The sequence below is a fragment of the Ixodes scapularis genome, unplaced genomic scaffold (assembly GCF_016920785.2).
Source record: "Ixodes scapularis isolate PalLabHiFi unplaced genomic scaffold, ASM1692078v2 PGA_scaffold1__304_contigs__length_218370807, whole genome shotgun sequence".
In the NCBI taxonomy this organism is placed as follows: domain Eukaryota; kingdom Metazoa; phylum Arthropoda; class Arachnida; order Ixodida; family Ixodidae; genus Ixodes; species Ixodes scapularis.
Window position 1 is genome coordinate 144,553,587 of NW_024609846.1, and position 19,113 is coordinate 144,572,699.

General features: G+C 48.6%; 1 long non-coding RNA gene across 1 annotated transcript; it reads right to left on the minus strand.

Moving 5' to 3' along the window:
• Positions 1–14,545: 14,545 nt before the first annotated feature.
• On the minus strand, positions 14,546–17,666 carry LOC121048400. Its single transcript, XR_005798952.1, has 2 exons — positions 17,563–17,666; positions 14,546–17,056 (listed from the first exon to the last, which is right to left on the minus strand). It is a non-coding gene; the product is annotated as an uncharacterized LOC121048400 (long non-coding RNA).
• Between the last annotated feature and the right edge of the window lie 1,447 nt (positions 17,667–19,113).

Genomic DNA, 19,113 nt, shown 5'->3' on the forward strand with positions numbered 1-19,113 from the left:
GATAATGAGCCGAACCACAGCCAAGCCAAGCCCAGCCGAGACGAACTTTTGCCGATCCGAAATATCTTTATCACTGATATGCTCGAAGTCTATTTTTCAAATCATTTTGGCGATCATTATTTTGCTTTTAGCGAGTACTTTAAAAGTCTTACCGTCAATTGCTGATTGCGATACCAGAGAAGTGCCCATGGCACGCGAATTGGTAAACCCTGGTAAAGTTCGCAGCGCCAAGTGAATCCCCTGGTATCCGGAGGCTGTACGAAAATCAACAAGGCGGCACAGCGAAAACAAAAACGAAACCGCACTGAACCGCACTACGGCGCAATTGTACTTGGATGAATGAGCGGTAGCTTACGCCACCTAGAGTTTAAAATAACTATTAGCATCCTCGATCATCCGCACCGGTGCGCACCGGGGCACTGAGGTGCGCCCCTTCATCTTCGATCAAGTGCACCGGTGCGCACCGTACGTCCTCGATCAACGAAGCGCACCCTCCCGGTGCGGCTTTTCGTTGCCCCAACGTGCACCAAGAAAATCGGCGGTGCGCCGGGGGGCAGTCCCATCAGGCATTGCGGCCAGGAGCGGGAATCGAGAAGATGGCGGGAGTAGCAGACGCGCAGACTATCGAGATGGCGATCTTGCAAAAACGAACACGCCTTGCAGCTGCACTAGATGATTTCCTCGGGTCTTCTGACGGCGAGACGACGAGCTTCTCACCATCGCCGCGATTACTGGCGATTGTTGCGGTGGCAAGGAGCGCCCGAAAAGCACGAACTTCGTAGAAAGCGGCGCGAGGCGTTTACAGCGAGGTACGGCTATTATCTGGTGTTTCGTTTTCTTGAACTAATAATGATGGCCAACATATACATGTGGAATTGTCACCCGCTTCGTGACCCCATCGACAATCACGTCCACGATGTTTATTTCTGTGGGACCGTCAAATCCGCGAGTAAAAAAAATAAAAGAAATTGACAGCAGACGGGCACCGTGCGCTGACCTACGCAAAATAAACGAACAAAACGCGAAGTGACGCAAGATGGAGCTCGCCGCGGTGCACCGGCGCGGCGCAGTTTGTCCTCGATGTTGCACCGACATCGCGCTGCACGACCGAGGAGCGGTGTGCACTGTGCTGGTTTCAGGGTGATTCCGGTGCGAGTTGATCGAAGATGCTATATTGTAAATCTCTCTTTTTTTTTTTTTTTGCTTGTTTTGCGTGTTGTTTTGCTAGGTATCTGCTGCTTTGCGACTGGTTTTTGCGTTTCAATGCTGGTTAATGTGCGTTGAAACGCACACAAGACAGCACTGAAACGCGAGACCAGCCGCAAAGCAGCAAAAACCTAGCAAAGCAACAAAAGGGATACATACACAAAAAATATGCAATGCTTGTAATTCTTTTGAGTTAATTTTTATTCAACAGGCAGTAGAAAATACAGAAGAAATTTCTCACTATTTCTCACACAAGAATCAAAGAAATGAACAACAAAACAGGATAAAATGTTAAGGTTACGTGCGACGAAGGTGATGATATGCGTCCTCAATTGCAAAAGCACTTCGCTAGGTGTACATAAAATCTCTGTAGGATCGTGATCCTTTTTGAGCCGCTTGGCGTATACTCACAAGCCTTGCGCCGCCCGACCACAGGCGTGTAGCCTAGAAAAAAACAAAAAAACATTTACGTGCCTGACATAGTCACATGGAAACAGCGAACATATTTGTACCTCCTTTCAAAAAACGGAACTTCAAGTTCAATAGAAATGATCTGGGAAATTATAGGGCAATTTCCATCCTGCCAGTTTTTTCAAGGGTATTTGAAAAACTTTTGCACTCGAGACTTTCGGGATTTATTGATAAGTATAACTTGTTGACGCCACACCAATTCGGCTTTTGTAAAAACAAATCAAGTGAACTAGCATTACTTGAACAAAAAGAATATATACTCACACAATTCGAAAACAAAGCCATCGTTCTTGGTGCATTTGCAGATTTTTCAAAGGCTTTTGACTTAGTAAATCATGACATTTTGCTTGAAAAGCTGCACTGCTACGGTATCCGAGGACGGGTTTTATTGCTTCTAAAATCTTATTTATCTAATCGAAAACAGGTTGTCCAGATTAACAATATGCGCTCAAAGGCGCACCCAGTACTTTGTGGTGTGCCACAGGGCAGCATATTAGGGCCACTACTCTGCAACGTTTATCTTAACGATATTGTAAATATTAGCCCCACAGCCAAATTTATAGTATATGCGGATGAAACTAGCATATTTTTCTCTGGCCATGACATTCATGAACTTATAGATCAATGTAATAATACAATAAAAACACTCGAGAACTGGTCGGCAGCTAATGCTATGCAAGTAAATGAAAGAAAAAACAAAGGCGGTTATATTCAGACCCCAAAACAAGCCCGTTCCTACACATCCAGAAATCTTCCTTCATTCACGTCGTATAGAAGAGGTAGATAATTTCAGGTGTCTCGGTATCATATTTTCCGCCGACATGCTATGGGACGCTCATGTAAACTACTTGCTAACAAAAATTGCGCAAATTACTAACATAACTGGACGCATTTGATACCTCTTTCCCGCACAAGTTAAATTGCTTCTTTATAATTCACTGTTTTATTGTCAACTAGCGTGGGGGACAACTACATCTTCAAACCTACAGTGTATTCATTTATTACAAAAGAAAGTGTATCCACACGACGGACCAAATTGCTGTTTCGGTCCGCGGGCAGCGCATCACGTGATCTTACGTCACCGTTCTTTGAGGTCCGCCGGCGGTCCGCGGCCCGCGCTTCTGAGAAATGCCAAGCGACTTTCTCGCCCGCACCTTGGCGGCGGACCGCGGCGTTTTTAGTATAATTCAAGCGCTAAGTCTGGCAACAAGCTGACTTTTGTTGTTTGGATTGGAATCCAAAGCCAAAGTCGTTCTCTCTTGGCGCCAACTGTTGAAGACGAAGACGAACCTTATGTTGTAGGACGATGCAACTTTTTACTTCATCGCGCTCATGGAGCAATTCCCCGCTCTGTGGGACAATAGTCGCGACGACTACTCAAATAATCATCTAAAGATGTCCCCATGCCTCTTTCGGTTCACTTAAGTCCTCCTCGTCCTCAATAGTCAACGCCAAGGCCACCGTGGCCAAACTAGGGTGGCTAGCATAGCCAAACGTCTCTTTCGTTCAACCTCCATCTTAGCTCCTTACAAATAGCCTCAAAGCAGCTCGCTGCATGCCTTTGGCGGAGCTGTGGGGTCGAGGGTTAGACCGGCCCGTTCGCTCTGTCGTCTGCCCTTTTGGTCCGCCGTGTGGATGCTCATTGCAGCCGGGCGGCCCGCGGGCCGCGCATCATGTGATCAATCGGTCCGCGGCCCGGTCCGTCGTGTGGATACACCTTTATGGAACACCAAGTTCAATTTTCTTTCGTCGTTCTCGCGTTATCAGGACACACAACCTATACAGATATCGTTTGAGTGCTTGCTATAGACGCTTTGCAGCAGCTGTGCATGAACGCCGCCATAACTGACCTTCAGTTTTTGTTTCCTCTTATTCCGTTTATTTCACTTCATCATTACCATAGCAGGCCAGGTAATTGCCATATTAGATTCAACTGTGTCCTTTTCTAAGGCATCGGCCTTTGTAGAGTATCGTCAACTACCGTTTCAGTTGCTCGGCATCTCGGTAAGACAAGAGAAGGTCAGCAATGGCGGCTGTAATTTGGCGCGTGTGTAAAGCATCTATAGGTAGTTTTCACAGACGTCACATCGAGCGGTGCATGCTGGTTCAGTGGCCATCTTGTTGTGTATGTGCTGGCGTGCTGTTGCAACGCCGGCTGTTGTACTTGCAGTGTACTGGACTAGGCGTACGGCGTACCGCGGTCGTACTCGTTAATGCTCGCGCGTTGCTGTTCTTTTATTTTTGCTTCACTTGTTGGTTGTATCTTGTAACGCTATGGTAAACTGCGCGGTTGTCGGCTGCGGCAGTCGATCGCACACGAAATTTGAGAAACGTCAAAAAAACAAGCAAGATCTACGATTTTTTAATATTCCGAAAGTTAGGAAAAACGAATGCGACAAGACCCGCGAACTTTCGGAAAGGCGACGCTCCGAATGGATTTCGAGGATCCGAAAGGCGGACATGGACGTCACGTGAAGAACGCCGATAAGTACAAAGTGTGCTCCAAGCATTTCATCACAGGTGAGTAGAAGCGGCCACCGAGTGCTGCATTTGTTTACTCGAGCTCACGCGCACGTCGCTGCTTCGCGAGGACGTGGTCGGTGGCCGCTCGCTGCAAACTCTCCGAGCACATTCGGGGCGCGAAGGCACGCGCTCCCCCCCCTGACGAAGCTGAAAAACTCGGGAGATCGTTTAGCCCCGCTACCTGATGAAAGCGAGCTGCCATCGAATTCCTCAAACTTGGAAAGTTGCTTTGTGTAGATATTTGTGATTCACAACTGGGACAGTAACGTTTTTCTTCTTTGCCTCAGGATCACCTGCGGCGTTGTTTGACAGCAACAACCCAGACTGGGCGCCGTCCCTGTCTTTGGGATACGAAAGACGAGGTGGCGATCTTGGCAGCGCTCGCTACGAGCGCCAGAAAGCGCGAAGGATAGCTGGACCTCAGCCCCCAACAAGCAGTAAGTTGAAGGGAATTCACATTGAAGGGAAAACGTCAACCTGCCCTTTTTACAGGGGCCCTGGATACAGCCGCAAGTGAGATTAGCGCTTCTTCATCTTTGCCAAGTACATCGCTGCAAGCAAGCACTACAGCTGGTACGTTTATGTTCATTAATTTGTAGCAACAACAATCTAAAACAAAGGTTCTGTTTTCACAGGCATCTCGGATGAAGCACCAGATGAGCGGGACACTCCACCAGCTTCTGCACATACCTTGGTGAAGGATACAACTACTGCAGGAGTTCAGTGGAATCACCGAATTTGTCTAAACTCTGATTAATTTGTTTCAGAGTTTGGCTGTCAGACGGAGACGACCGCAGGAACATTGAAGGTCTAGAACAGGGGTGGCCAAGCTGCGGCTCGCGAGCCGCATGTGGCTCTTCGCGTGTTAAAGTGCGGCTCGCGCCCCCCCCCCCCCTACCCCCCCCCCCCCCCCCCGCCACACACACACACATACACACACACCCCGCCCTCCCTCCAGGACAGACGAGCACTTCCCCAAAAAGAGAAATGGAACGCGTTTTAAATCGAAAGACAGGTTGCGGTTTGGTTGTCTTGTGCTACTGGTACCTTACGTACAGATGGACTGCTCTCGACTTGGATATAGATTTATTTTTTATTGTTCTGGACAACAATTTGCCCCCCCCCCCCCCCCCCCTGCGGCTCTTGGAAGTTTCGTGGTTTTGTTTGCGGCTCTTAGGCCGGCTCAGCCTGGCCACCCCTGGTCTAGAACAAGAGGTCAGGAGACTCCACGAAGAAGTGTATTTGTTGAGGAAAAAGGTTGAAGACGCCACATTCACTACGGAGGCCTTCAAGGAAGATAATGAGAAAGTGAATTTTTATACTGGACTTCCAACCTTCATTGCCTTGATGGCAGTTTTCAACATGCTCGAGGGGCACGTTAGGCACACTGCTCTAAACTCCCTTGGGAAGATTGAAGAAATGATGGTGTTCTTTATTCGGCTGCGGCTCTACCTTCCGCTAAAAGACATTGCGTACAGGTTTTGTGTGTCGCCATCAACAGTGTCGAGAGTTTTCGAGAAGTGGCTCAATGTGTCCTTCGACAGATTGTCGCCACTGACCGGATTCTCAAAGCGAACTTACGACGAAAAAAATGCGTACGACAAATTTGAGAGAAAATCCGTATTCTCGAAACGAAATTGTCGTAACTTTTGCGCAGGTTACGACAAAATCCTACGACAGCTCCGAAGCTGTCTTACGCACTTTCTACGATCAAATTAACATGGCCGACAACGTCGCTCATGGCGAATTCGCGTGGTTCTTTCCGCGCGCTCTTGAGCGCTCTTTCCAGAGCGCGCGAGATCGAGTGGTTGAAAGAGAGTGCTGTGGCCTGATCGGGTGGTTCATTCCGAGGGCGCCTCTCCCTCTCAGAGCGCTCCCTCAGGCGTCACGTGGTACTTGGACGGGGATCACGCGGTTTTGTTGACGATGGCCGGCAGTGGTCTGTGGGGGTGTGCGGGGTACAGCATGACGGCGATTGATATGTGGTTATACAAAGTGCTTGTGAATTCGACGGTGCGAGGATTACGACGGACAGGACGACATTCCTTTGGGACCGTAAGAGGAAAAGTCGACGTGTGAAGTATTCCCAGTGCTTTCACGAGATCGTTCATCTCTCAGCGGTGAATCCGCTAAGCCTAACCGATGAAGAAACAGCTCGCAGAGCTCGCCGCTGTTTTACCGGGTTTTGTGGTCGCTTCAAGAAATTTTCAGGTTTGGTAAAAGTGCGTTCAAACTTCAAAGGTTTGTGTTGTAAAATAAAAGGAGAGCCGAATATAATGCACTATTGGCGAATTCGCGTGGTTCTTTCTGCGCGCTCTCGAGCGCTCTTTCCAGAGCGCGCGAGATCGGGTGGTTGAAAGAGAGTGCTGCGGCCTGATCGGGTGGTTCATTCCGAGGACGCCTCTCCCTCTCAGAGCGCTCTTTGGCACTCCGTGTGTAGCCGTCGGAGTGCGGAGTGGCGCAGGCGTCACGTGGTACTTAAACGGGGATCACGTGGTTTTGTTGACGATGGCCGGCAGTGGTCTGTGGTTCGGTGGTGGTGTGCGGGGCACGGCATGACGGCGGTTGAAATGTGGTTCTACGAAGTGCTTGTGAATTCGACGGTGCAAGGATTACGACGGACGGGACGACATTCCTTTGCGACCGTAACAGAAAAAGTCTACGTGTGAAGTATTCCCAGTGCTTTCACGAGATCGTTCATCTCACGGCGGTGAATCCGCTAAGCCTAACCGACGAACAAACAGCTCGCAGGGCTCGCCGCTGTTTTACCGGGTTTTGTGGTCGCTTCAAGACATTTTCAGGTTTGGTAAAAGTGCGTTCAAAGGTTTGTGTTCTAAAATAAAGGGAGAGCCGAATATAATGCACTGTGATTTTGGCCACATGGCGATGCTTGCACGATATTTCGCCGTGACAAAAATGCGGTTTATTAACCATTTTATATTGAGTAATGCTATATGCACTCCAGAGTGCAGCTCGGCCGGAAATTGCTATATGCACTACGTTTGTCTCGTATAAAAGGAATGATCACAACTAGTTTTCCAGCCGGTGGCATAGCGTAGGGGTTAGGGTGTCTGCTTCGTACGCATCTGGACGCGGGTTCGAATCGCGGTGGCCTACCTTTTTTTTGTTTTTTTTTTGAACGTTGTTTTGTCGAGGTATTTGGCGATATTTATATTTCTTTTTTGCGATGAACACTAAACAAAAACAAAAAAAAAACACCGAATGTGGTCGACGAAACTTCGCAGACTTCGCAAATCAGGGACAGCGGGGCTTGGGTTGCCGGCTGGATGCCTCGAAGCGGCGTGTACTGGTTAACTTTTCTAATTAGCAGCCACATACTGTCGCCGCGAAGCGGCGTGAACGCAGGCGGGGGGCTGTGTTAACGAGCTCCCCAGTGATACACGCGCAGTTCGAAAAAGGGTGGCCCGAGCGGCATGAGCTCTCCCCGTAGTGCATATAGCAATTTCCGTCCAAAGTGCACTACGTAGTGCATATAGCATCGCTCTTTTATATTTGCCTGTTCTGTCGCACGCATGACCGCTATCGCTGCGCGTTCACGGACGAAACCGCGATGAGTTGACAACTCTTTCCAAGCGTTGGCTTTCGTTCCGTGCTGCGAAAATCAATTCGCATACTGCCGTTTTCTTCTTCTTTTTTTTTTTTTTTTTTACATGTTGATGCGTAAACCAATTTACGTCCCAACACTTATTTCATCACGTTGCGAGCGTAAAATTTGCTCAGTCGTCCACCGTACGCTGTAAGATCGTGTTGCTTTTAACGCATTACCCATGTCAAGAAATATGAATTCCGTGACTGGTCTGAGAATCTCGGAGCGCTCTGAAGCCAGCAGTTGTGATCGGCTGAAAATGATCCCGAGTAGCTCTGGCGGAGAGGAGGGGGCGCTCTGCTGAATCGAGGTCAGAGGAGAGAGGCGACCACGCGAATTCGCCATATGATTTGTGTCACATGGCGATGCTTGCACGATATTTCGCCGTGAGAAAATGCGCTTTGGGAGTTTTCGTAGATCGTTTTCGCCGTCCCGCAAGGCCCTCCGCAATCCGCTACGATAGCGGGAACTCAACAGTCAAGGCTATCGGCGCGCAGGCGCAGTAGCGACTTCTTCGTTGCGGAACGCTTAGCGGAGGGGGTAGCGCGGTCGTACGCATGATCGCTATCGCAGCGCGTTCACTGAAGAAAACGCGATAAGCTGACAACTCTTTCCAAGCGTTGGCTTTCGTTCCGTTCTGCGAAAATCAATTCGCATACTGCTGTATTCTTTTTTTTTACATGCCGATGCGTAAAACAATTTACGTCACAACAGTTATTTAATCACGTTGCGAGTGTAAATATTGCTCAATCGTCCACCCTACGCTGTAAGATCGTGTTGTTTTTAATGCATTACCAATGTCAAAAAATATTATTTCCGTGACTGCTCCGAAAATGTCGGAGCGCTCTGAACTCAGCAGTTGTGATCGGCTGAAAGGGATCCCGAGTAGCTCTGGCGGCGAGGAGGGGGCGCTCTGCTGAATCGAGGTCAGAGGAGAGAGGCGACCACGCGAATTCACCAAGGCTCGGTCGTGACGACCCAACGGACATTTATTTTTCTACCTGCTCTTCTTGCGCGTCCCGACTTCAAGCAGCAAGAAAAAAATGAAGAAGTACTTGAAACCGACCACGACAAACATGAACGCTGGATCCACAGACACCCGGAAAAGGCAACAAAGGCGACGATCCCACCGACCAAGCGAGCTCGGCAGAATATATAGGCCTAGCAGGCACTCCGACCCGTTCCGGCGCAGCATTGCTCAGACGGTCCTTGGCCAAGACCGTCTGCCCACGACCGGCTGGCTTGCTGAACGAAATATGCCCGCGCGACCCTTGTGGATCCTTCCCGTATGAATAGTTTGATAGCTGAACTAAATTTCAGAGGTCAACCGATTCCCCTTATCATCTCGATCACCTTGTTTCCGAGGCAGCGGTGACGAACGCTGTCGTCGAAAAGGGACTCCTCGATTTTATCTCCTTGTTTTGTGTGATATAGAGCTCAAATAAACGCCGTATCGATTACCTTCGCAACACGGTATGTACACTTTGTTATTAGTATGCCATTTTGAACTGTCGAGCTGTATCAGTTTGTGGGAGCTACGTGATGCCGGTCCAACCTTTCTTTGCCGAGTGTCACGTCAGTATCGAGTTGCAATCGTAGAAGATCGGTCCCGAAGCGCTTACCGAAACGCAGTCTGAATCCAGCACTTCGAACAAACGCCCGCGTCCGCTCCCAGTGTGAACAGGTATTTGCGTGACTCTTGCTGACACTCTCGTAGTTCAAACGTATCTTTTTTAACGTCGGCTCACTCCTGCATTTCCGAGGCCGCGAGAAACGCCGCGGCGGTTTGTTTCCTTCTACGTCGCTTTGCAAACGACTGGCACGGGGCTTTTACCAACGATGACAGTTGTGTTGACTTCGTAGCGATCGAGTTTGTAGCAGTCAACGAAGCGTTTGAATCGTGTTAGCGTCGATATACCACTGCAAGGGCACGAACCCCAGACAAGCGGTGGTGGAAAGGTCGCCCGTGTTTATGAGAATCAGTTTGAACATTACACATTTACACACAGACAGGACAGGACATACACAGAGCTGTCTATCAACGAGTGGTTAGCCTGTGTTTGTTATTAAAAATCCACGTGCTCCGAACTATGCAAGAAGAGACGCCGTTGCCATAGCAACAGCACCAGAAGTCATCGTTTCACCGTAAGAGGTCGTAACTTTCCTCCTCTCACTTAAGAACGCGTTTGTGAATACCGTTCTCGCCTCATCTTACGATGATCGTAACTTTACGAACTTCGTAGCTAAGTTGTCGTAGGTAAGAGGTTTTTTATGAATCTGGCCTCAGGTGGCCCACGTCTGAGCAGCTCACGAAGACAATGCCTGCTGTCTTTCGTGGAAACTTTGGTACGAAAGTAACTGTGATTCTTGATTGCTTCGAGGCATTGACCGACCAAGTTCGCTAATCACCAGGGCTGCGACTTGGTCTCAGTATAAACACCACAATACTGTTAAGTTTTTGATTGGGATTTTTCCGCAAGGGAGTGTTTCGTTCCTTTCGAAGTCGTACGGAGGCAGGGCTAGCGACAAGACTATCACAGAAGACTGCGGCATTCTAGCGATGCTGGAGTATGGAGATGTAGTTTTAGCTGACCGAGGCTTTTTGATAGCAGAAAGTGCTGGCATATGTTGTGCTACTCTGCATGTACCGTCGTCGGCAAGGGGGAAACGACAGCTTGAGCACCCTGACGTCCTTTATACGAGAGAGCTTGCAAATGTAAGAATTCATGTGGAGAGAGTTATTGGCCTTGTTCGTAACAAGTACAGCATTTTGAAAGGTCCCCTCCCTGTAGAACTTATGAAATCATCAGAGTCTGATTTCGCACCTGTAGATAAGATAGGCGTAGTGTGTTCCGCTCTCATAAACATATGCAATTCAGTTGTGCCGATGGACTAAGCCAGTATTCGTACAGTGTTCGTCAGAGTTATTCAGAACGCACACACCATGGCTTATTGTGTGGGAGCGCTATCCTGGCTGCAGCCGAAAAAAAAAACACTCTGTGATGTGGCAGGCAATGGAACAGCCCAAACAAGGAAGGCCACTCGCTTAGGCCGAAATCGCAGCTGGACCAGCGACAAGGCTTCAATTTCGTTGACAAGGCATCTACTCTTGTCGCAATACTCAATACTGCCTGCCATGTTCTTCAGACGCTGCTGCAGCGTCACCCTTCTTGGCCTTGAATCAGCTGACTCCCCAGCTTGGGTTGTTTCATTGCCCACCACGTCACAAAGAAGTTATTTTCAGCTGCCACCAGCATAGTGCTCCCTCGAATTAAACTATGACTCGCATGTACTGAATAAGTTTTCCGACCACTGTAATTTTTGGATTCCCCTGGTTTTGGAACCCTGCCGTTTTCTGCTCTAGTACATGTTTCCACCATGGGTGCTGCTGATCATAGTGGACACACATCAGGGGCAAACAACTAACTTTTTTTAAGATTGGCATGTTTGGATATTTAGATGCGCGTGAACTTGGTCGGCCTTGATGTCTTTAATTGATGCCAGTGTTTTTGAAAGTGTGCAGTTTTATTAATTTCAGTCTGTGTCTGCATATTTTGTTTTCATCGTGCGAACAGTACGCCATATTTATTCTAAATATTACCTCCCTCTCCCACCGAGGAGACTCAAAAGTGGTCTGTGCTGGAAAGAAAATTGAGCAATTTTTCTTGATCTGTTAGTCCTAGATAAAAAAGTTCCTGGTTATCTGGTGAACCGTGATTCCTAGTTGTGTTCTTTCTATTCTCTTATGACCGTGTCCCACTAGAGCGACAGACAGAAACAAATGACAGCGACAAGCCTCAATCCAGAGTCTTTCGCAATTTGAGTCTTTGCAGAATAAAGGAGGCTATGCTCAAACACAAGCATCATGCTCGCGAGGGTGTCTTTGGCAGGCTTGCAATCGCTCGTGCTTACTTTACGAGCACCGAACGACTAAACGCCTGCCAAAGGTTCCATCGCGAGCATGCTGCATGGGTTTGAGGCTTGTCGCTGTCTTTTGTTTGTCTGTTGCTCTAGTGGGACACGGGCATTAAAGCCCTCTCTTCTGTGACTTCACAAAAGAACCAGTGGACATTGTAGTGCGTTGATCCTCCATTTCAGCAAGTGAATGTTCAAAATATTACATGCTCACTTTAATAACACTCTCTAAAAGATGAAGAGAACAATTTGGTGAGTTATATACACAAGTACACCATAGAATCTCAAGACACCCTGGCACAATAGTAATAGAATTGCAGACTGATCTCATTTTTCTGTACAAGCAAATACTTGAACTTGCTGACCAACTAAATGTACATGGAGCACATGCTAGATGCTTCTGTTTCCAGAGGTTTGTTTTCACAAAGAGTTGGATAGTACCAACACAAAGTTATTTCTTTTGTGTTTCATCTTTGCATGTGGTGCAGAACCACTTCTTTTTGCACGGTGCCTTTTTCACTCCCACACACTTGAAATGGAACCACCCAATGGTGCAGTTCTCATTGTCGCATGCGATCATGCTGCCCTCTTCCGGGCCACCACACACGCAGTACTTTGGATCACTATTTGGCTGGTGCGATACAGCCGCTGCCGATGCAAGTGCCCCATGGTCCTGTTGCTGCACCGCAGGTGTACGAGTGAACCACTTTGCTACTAGCTCTGGCAGCACCACTGTCGTGAAGAATCGTGCAGCATGGTCAATCACAGCGCACAAGAATGTGTTGCTGCGGGGAATTCGCTGGACGTCAATCTGCGAGTTCCAGAGCACAAAGTCCGCATACTCCACGTCGCACACAAACATTTGCAGCCGCACTTGATAGTAATATGGATGCGTTTCCTTTAGGGCGAGGTCTCCATCGTCGGTGAGGGTTATACAGCTGCCTTTGTCCTTTGCTAAAGACTTTAAGGGTGCATTCAGCAGCCTGTAGGGGCACTTTACTCCTACTACTCCTTTCCCACAACAGCTGCAATCCACAAGCAAATCAGGAGTAGCCGCAAGGAACGGGCGTCCTTGTGCGATAGTAAGTCCAGGCCTCCTGAAGGTGACTCCGTCGTGCGCTGCCGTGGCGAGTGCTGTGTATGCATCAATCGCCTTTGGTTCATTTTCAATGCCAAACCTAGTTGCTGGCGTCGAGAAGCGGTTCTTTTCGGGGTAGCATATTCGCTTGAGGAGGGATCTTGAGGGATCTTCTAAACTGGTGTGGCAAACCGATTGGAGATTCGATGCCGTGATACGACCGCTGCGATGTTTGAACCATGAGCGGCTTCCGCTCTGCAGCCGTGTCCTCTGTTCAATTGCTGCAATTGTCGAGTTGTCAATCTCAAGCAGGTCGGCCATTCCAGCTGTCCTGTCTTGGAGCTCCTCTCATGTCAGGTCACAGGCACTCTTGTCGTACAGCTGAAGTAGGTGGCAAGCTGTGGAGCTGGTCTTCGGCACATACATGTCACTGTATCTAGCATCAGTAGCAGCTAGAGCTGGGCGAAGACCAGAGCTTTTGAGCGTATCAAAGAAAGCACCCCATTCCTCTTCACTTGGTGCTGGAGCCTTTGGGCGCTCTTGCCTGGGAGGAAGAGAACTACACTTAGTAAGTCCCGTGTATTTGGCGAATATTTGGGGTGAAAAACACGCCATTTACACAAATTACCATAAATTTACACGATGAGTAACGGATAATTCGTTCAGAAATCATGCGAGGTTGTAAAAAACGTGTTTTGGTTCGGTCATACACGCATAACCGTGTAGCCGACCTCGAAAACACGCATCGCCCCCGGCGACGACCGCGGCATTGCCGGCTATCGAAGCACCGGAATGCTTGGGGACACACTTAGAAAGGACCGTCGAGACAAATGCCGCGGAAAGAAACATGTCTCGGAGACAGATATGCACCAAAAGCAATTGCGCCATGTCGCAGGACGTTGGCGAAACCCACGCTTACCGGGCTCGCCGCCATCTTCTGGTCGATGGCAATGCGGCTTGCTTCATGTCGCCCATGTTTGTATTTAGTTTAGGGGTCCTGATAACAGTTTCTTAGACACCACAAATAAAGTTATGGGTCTAATTATTCGTTCCAAACAGTTAAAATGGATATAAAAAGCGTGTCCTCGATGTGAACACGTGACATTGCAGTTGGTTTCGTTTTTGCTTCAACCTTCAACTGCAAGCGATCTGGCGATCTGGCCACGGCGCAAGCGCAACTCCGATGTACAGTCGGGAGCAAAAGTTTGCGGGGCACCGGAGCGCGTGCCGGAATGCATTGACGCGCCGTTCGACGGCGCGGCGCCGCATTAAGGAGCCGCGCTTTGCGCATGCGCGCCTTTCGTGCACGCTATCCTATCTCTTTCGCTCGTTTCTTTCCGACGCACTTCTGATAACAGGAGCTGGCGGCAGGGGCATAGAGTAATCTACACAAGGTAAAGAGCGGACACTCCCATAGGCCCCAGCGGCCCATTTAGCTGGCAGGGAGCGCACCCAGCGGCCGTCGTAGTCCCCAACTGAATGAATGGAGTCACAATAAAAATACTTACCGGATGGATAGATATATAGTTTGGCGTAGTGTATTGGGCGGTAGCCTGCGCCATCTGGTTTTCCGCGAGTTATGTTTTTCCTACTATTCCCGCATGGTAAATTTCAGCTGTAATTACTTCACACGTATGTACGATTCCTAATGCGGACAACTAATGGACAATACTATATACAGTTAACACTGACTTTACAAGCCAGGAAACCCATGTAGGTTTGTGCTGTCCAGAAGAACACCACCAGGGAGTAACCAACACAGTTTATTTTCGCAACAAAAATACGGTGGGCAGTTTGTGCCTCGTATATAATTACCAAAACTACAAAACATAAGCACCGTGCATCAAGGATTCACAAACAATACATCCTACAAAAAAATGACAAGCATATTATGGCATGCATGAAAATCTTATCAAACAACTGGAATTACAATGTTACAACTGCAATTGGATTGCAAGCCTGTTTTGTGTTCTCAAGCATGTTCCATGGAAGGTGCACCACACACATAACATATGCAGCATCAGCAACACATACTAAAAAAAAACTGGCCATGCAGTATCAAAGCTCGTTGATCCAATGCAATTTGTATGCAAATAAAACGCTCAGCAGAAGAAATCTGAAATGCACGATGACCACAATGAGAAAAACAGACAAGTAAATGCCTAAACAAGATTGCCACTAGTATAGACCTTCTTAGTCTGTGACATAGTCATTAAATAACCCTAACACAGCCTGAACTACAGAATTAAAAATACCTTGCTCCTGCTGATTTAAGTAACAATAATGACCAAAATAACAAGAACTGAAAGCCAACCGACGGTCTAATACAGGTTTTACGTTCATGTCACGTTTAACATGTCACATTTAACATGTAAGGTTTACCATGACCACTACCATAACAAGCGCACATGAAATGGCTGACAAAAGACTGCTAAATCAGACTGGTGCCCGGTGTACCTGCGACCCACTCATCACAAATGATTCCACCAAGGCTTGGCATGCAATCTGCACTGCCTAATTAGGTACATCTTACAAGGTGTCTACCCAATGACTTTTCCAAAGTCCATGATTTTTCCAGGTTTCCCTTGACTATTTTGATAAAATTTCCTGGCTGTTCCTTCCTTCGAAGGATGACATTTCGGGCAATGTTATTCAGCAGAACCGTGACGACACCTGATCGCCGGGCTTCGTTCCGCACCACCGTGCCACTTTTACTCGTCACTTTCCCTGACTTAGCCAACCTTTTGACAGTTTCCCTGATAATTCCCTGACTTTTCCAGGTGATCCAAAATTCCCTGAGCATTTCAGGCTTGCCAGGTTGGTGGACACCCCTGATCTCAATCTCCTTCACGCTCCACATATGTGTAAAGCAGAAACAGTGTCCAAAAGAAAAGAAAGTTGCATCCGAGATGAGTGACCTAAGAGAGTATTAACAAAGATCAATATGGGCACTTACACATTCCACATGACCACAATAGGAAAAAAACAGACATGACCATCTAAAAAAGCAGTAATTACAATAGACCAGTAGAGTGCAACCTACTAACTGCAAATAATCCCAACAAATGGCTAGTGTGCAGTCTGCACGGCCCAATAAAATCCCAATAAAATTAATTTTACTGTTGCAGATATCTTATGAGATGCAACATAAAGGCTGAAACATCATCTTCTACCCACTGAACGTTTCAAACTGTACACCAGAGACGCGAGAATGGAAGCGAACTTTATCCAAGTTTCTATTTACAAAACGGACATGCCAGCACAATCGAATTCGGCAAAACATTTTTAAAAACCGTGCACGACACTCTGGAGTGCAAAAATTAAAATCACCGACACGCGAGAGAGTTATGTACAATGTTTCACAAACACTTCGGAGGTGCGCTACACTTTCGATAACAGAAAGAAAGATTGACTCGAGCTGCTGAACAAGTGTGAAAGCTGCACTTGATGGCACAGTCAAGTTGCCGAAGAGCTTGCCTGGGACGTGGTACGCTTTCAGCATCATAAAAAACTGATGTGGCTCATCAAGGTTACTGTGCTCATCTCTAAGCAAGTCAGGACAACAACAACCTTCTGCAGCCTTCTCAGTAAACATTTTAACAATGAAGCCAGCAACATAATAAGTAGCAGAGTTGTCAATAACATGGCACTCCTCATGGGCTGCCAACTCAGTGATGTTTTCCAAAGATGGAAAGTCGTCCTGTGGGACATGCTGCACAACATCCACGAGTGACTCGCTACTAAGTGAAAATGGGGACAACTCCTGGAGGAGGTCCGTCTCATCATCCTCGACATTTCCCTTCGGTGACAGTGTGAGGAGCTTCTGAATCCCAATGTGTTTCAGGCCAGATATGAACTGAGGCACATTGGGATTCGAGTTGCATCCCTGCTTTTGTCTTATGTGTCCAAACATCTGTTCAAGTGGGTCTTGTTGAAGTCGACGCGTGAGGAGAAACTCAAAGTCGTAATTCTGGGAAACATCTTCCCACAGCAGCAAGACGGCCTTGATCGTAATTTGCCACCCGATGATAGTGTGTGGCTGACGTTTGCCTTCCAACTTCGAAGACGCAATCCAAGGAAGCTGTTTTCCGAGAAATTCAACTAAATCCGGCTGCCCTTTTCGAATAGCATGGCGCAACTGTCGTCTCGTGGAACTCGGAAGAACTTTGTTCCTGGCTTCTTGCGCGTTCTCCCATTGTTTCCGCACCAGGCTACGCAACAGTAGCTGCCGTAGCCAAACATCCTGGCGGCATCAGCTGGGAAACGAAAATAGCACAAGTCAATTTGAGATTACGCGAATTTGGTGCTTCATTTCATAGCAATTCGGGAACCAAAATTGTTAAAGCGACAACAAAGAGTGGTGATAAAGAAAAGCCTTCACGGTATTGTCACCTTCCATTTCTTTGTATTTTCCTCGTGAGCGCGCTTTGCTTAGGATGGCCTCGCCCTAAGCAAAGCGCGCATGAAGGCTACCTGTACCCCCTGCGGTACCTACCCTGCTTCATACATGGCGCCAGGTACAACGCTGTCATAGCTGCTGGCGCAAAAGCCACGCGCTCGCGTTACCAGCATTGACAGCGATGCACATGAGGTATGAAATTGAGTATGCCTTGAGTGCCTTAACTGGCGCTCTCGCTGCACGAGCGCACTCGTGCACGTGCAACTGCCGAGGCTTCATCCAGAGCAATTAGCTCGCGCTTTAGCCCGTGCATCCAACTATAGCCAAAAGCAAGCAAAATACGGTGTCAGTAAAACGACTCACCTTTCTAACAACGGAAGAATGTCGAGAAGCCCGCACGAGCCACTGAAGTGCAGCCCAACCGACCTTTCGAGCGACGTGACCGGAAAGCTGCCGTCCGCCGAGCCGACGGCCCCAAAGCCATCCACTGAGCCGCAGCCAAAGCCGCAGCTGTCCAAATTGTTTTTAAAAGTATTTGGAACTGCTATTAATTTTGAAATGTTAGGTTATAGAGTGGAGTTATTTATCAAGGGTGAAAATATGATAAATGTCTAAATTAGGTGTGTGACTGCAGTGCCACTGAACGGTCGTCGTAGTCCCTAGCTCATGGGCCGCGAATCGGCTCGAGTGTCCCCTCTTTTCGTTTACTGTGTTACTCTATGGCAGGGGCGCGAGTTAACGCTTCGCTGGCTGTCATGCTGTGCGTCTGCTTCAGCCGCCTCAGCCGCCGCGGCCGCGCTTTGTGACGGAGCTCGGGGGGGAAAGGGGGGGACAACCAGACGCTCCGTCACCCAGCGCGGCTGCTGAGGCAGCTAAAGAGGACGCGAGACATGGCAGCCAGCGAAACGGCAATTTGCGCCCCTGCCGTCGATCCCGGTTATCAGGAGTGATTCGGATAGAAACGAGCGAAAGAGACACGACTGCCAGCACGAAGGATGCGCATGCGCAAAACGCCGCTTTTTAATGCGGCAACGCGCCGCTGCACGGCGCGGCAATGCATTTCGGCACGCGCTCCCGTGCCCCGTAAACTTTTGCTCCCGACTGTACGCTGGAAGCAAGCGCCGGTTGGCTTTCGTTGTTTTTGTTTGACCGGAGAAAATCTGGCAAGTACGCATGGCGTCGCTACTGTTTTGGTTTGACGGGACGCGAGAAGCTTCGCATAGAGCTTCGGAGTTTGCGAGCACATAGTGAAGACGTGACCGGAGAAGTGCCCCTGTGATGTTCCTGGAAGACGGAAAGTAGCATTCGTAATCGTCGCGTGTGCTTTGAAAGCGAAGGGAGTCACAGGGTCCACGAGTTCGCAACCACAAGCCAAGGTTCACGACAGCGCGGCGTTGACTTCGGCGATCTCGTTCTGTTTGGTGCAACCCGGCGATGCGAAAAAGAGCTGAAACATTCGTCGTGTGTGGTGCGGTGCTTTGTATTCCGGGTCTGTTTGAACCACGCTTTTAACACGGAGCGCAAATTGTTTGTTGCGTGGTGGATGACGGTTCGATGTCGCTGGCCTGTAATAAGGCGGAGCCTCCTGAGGGGGCGGTTCACCAAATGATACTTTAGCGAATAGTTGGGCGCCGCGAAGCGGCGTTTACGTGTGGGCCAATACAAACACACATGTGGGTTCACATTTTTTGTAATGAGCCGCCTCAGACTGTCGCCGCGAAGCGGCGTAAAGCGCAGCGCGGCGGATGGGTTAACGCGCGCCCCCGTTATTCGCGACTCCAACTAACTATAGGTGGCGCCACTCATTTTCCAAGATGGCGGGTTTAGTGAGGGTCAGAGATGCGTGCCGCTGTTGAGCCTGTCTAGTGTACTGGCTTCACTGAGCGACGTAAATTATTTCTGGTAATACGAGGA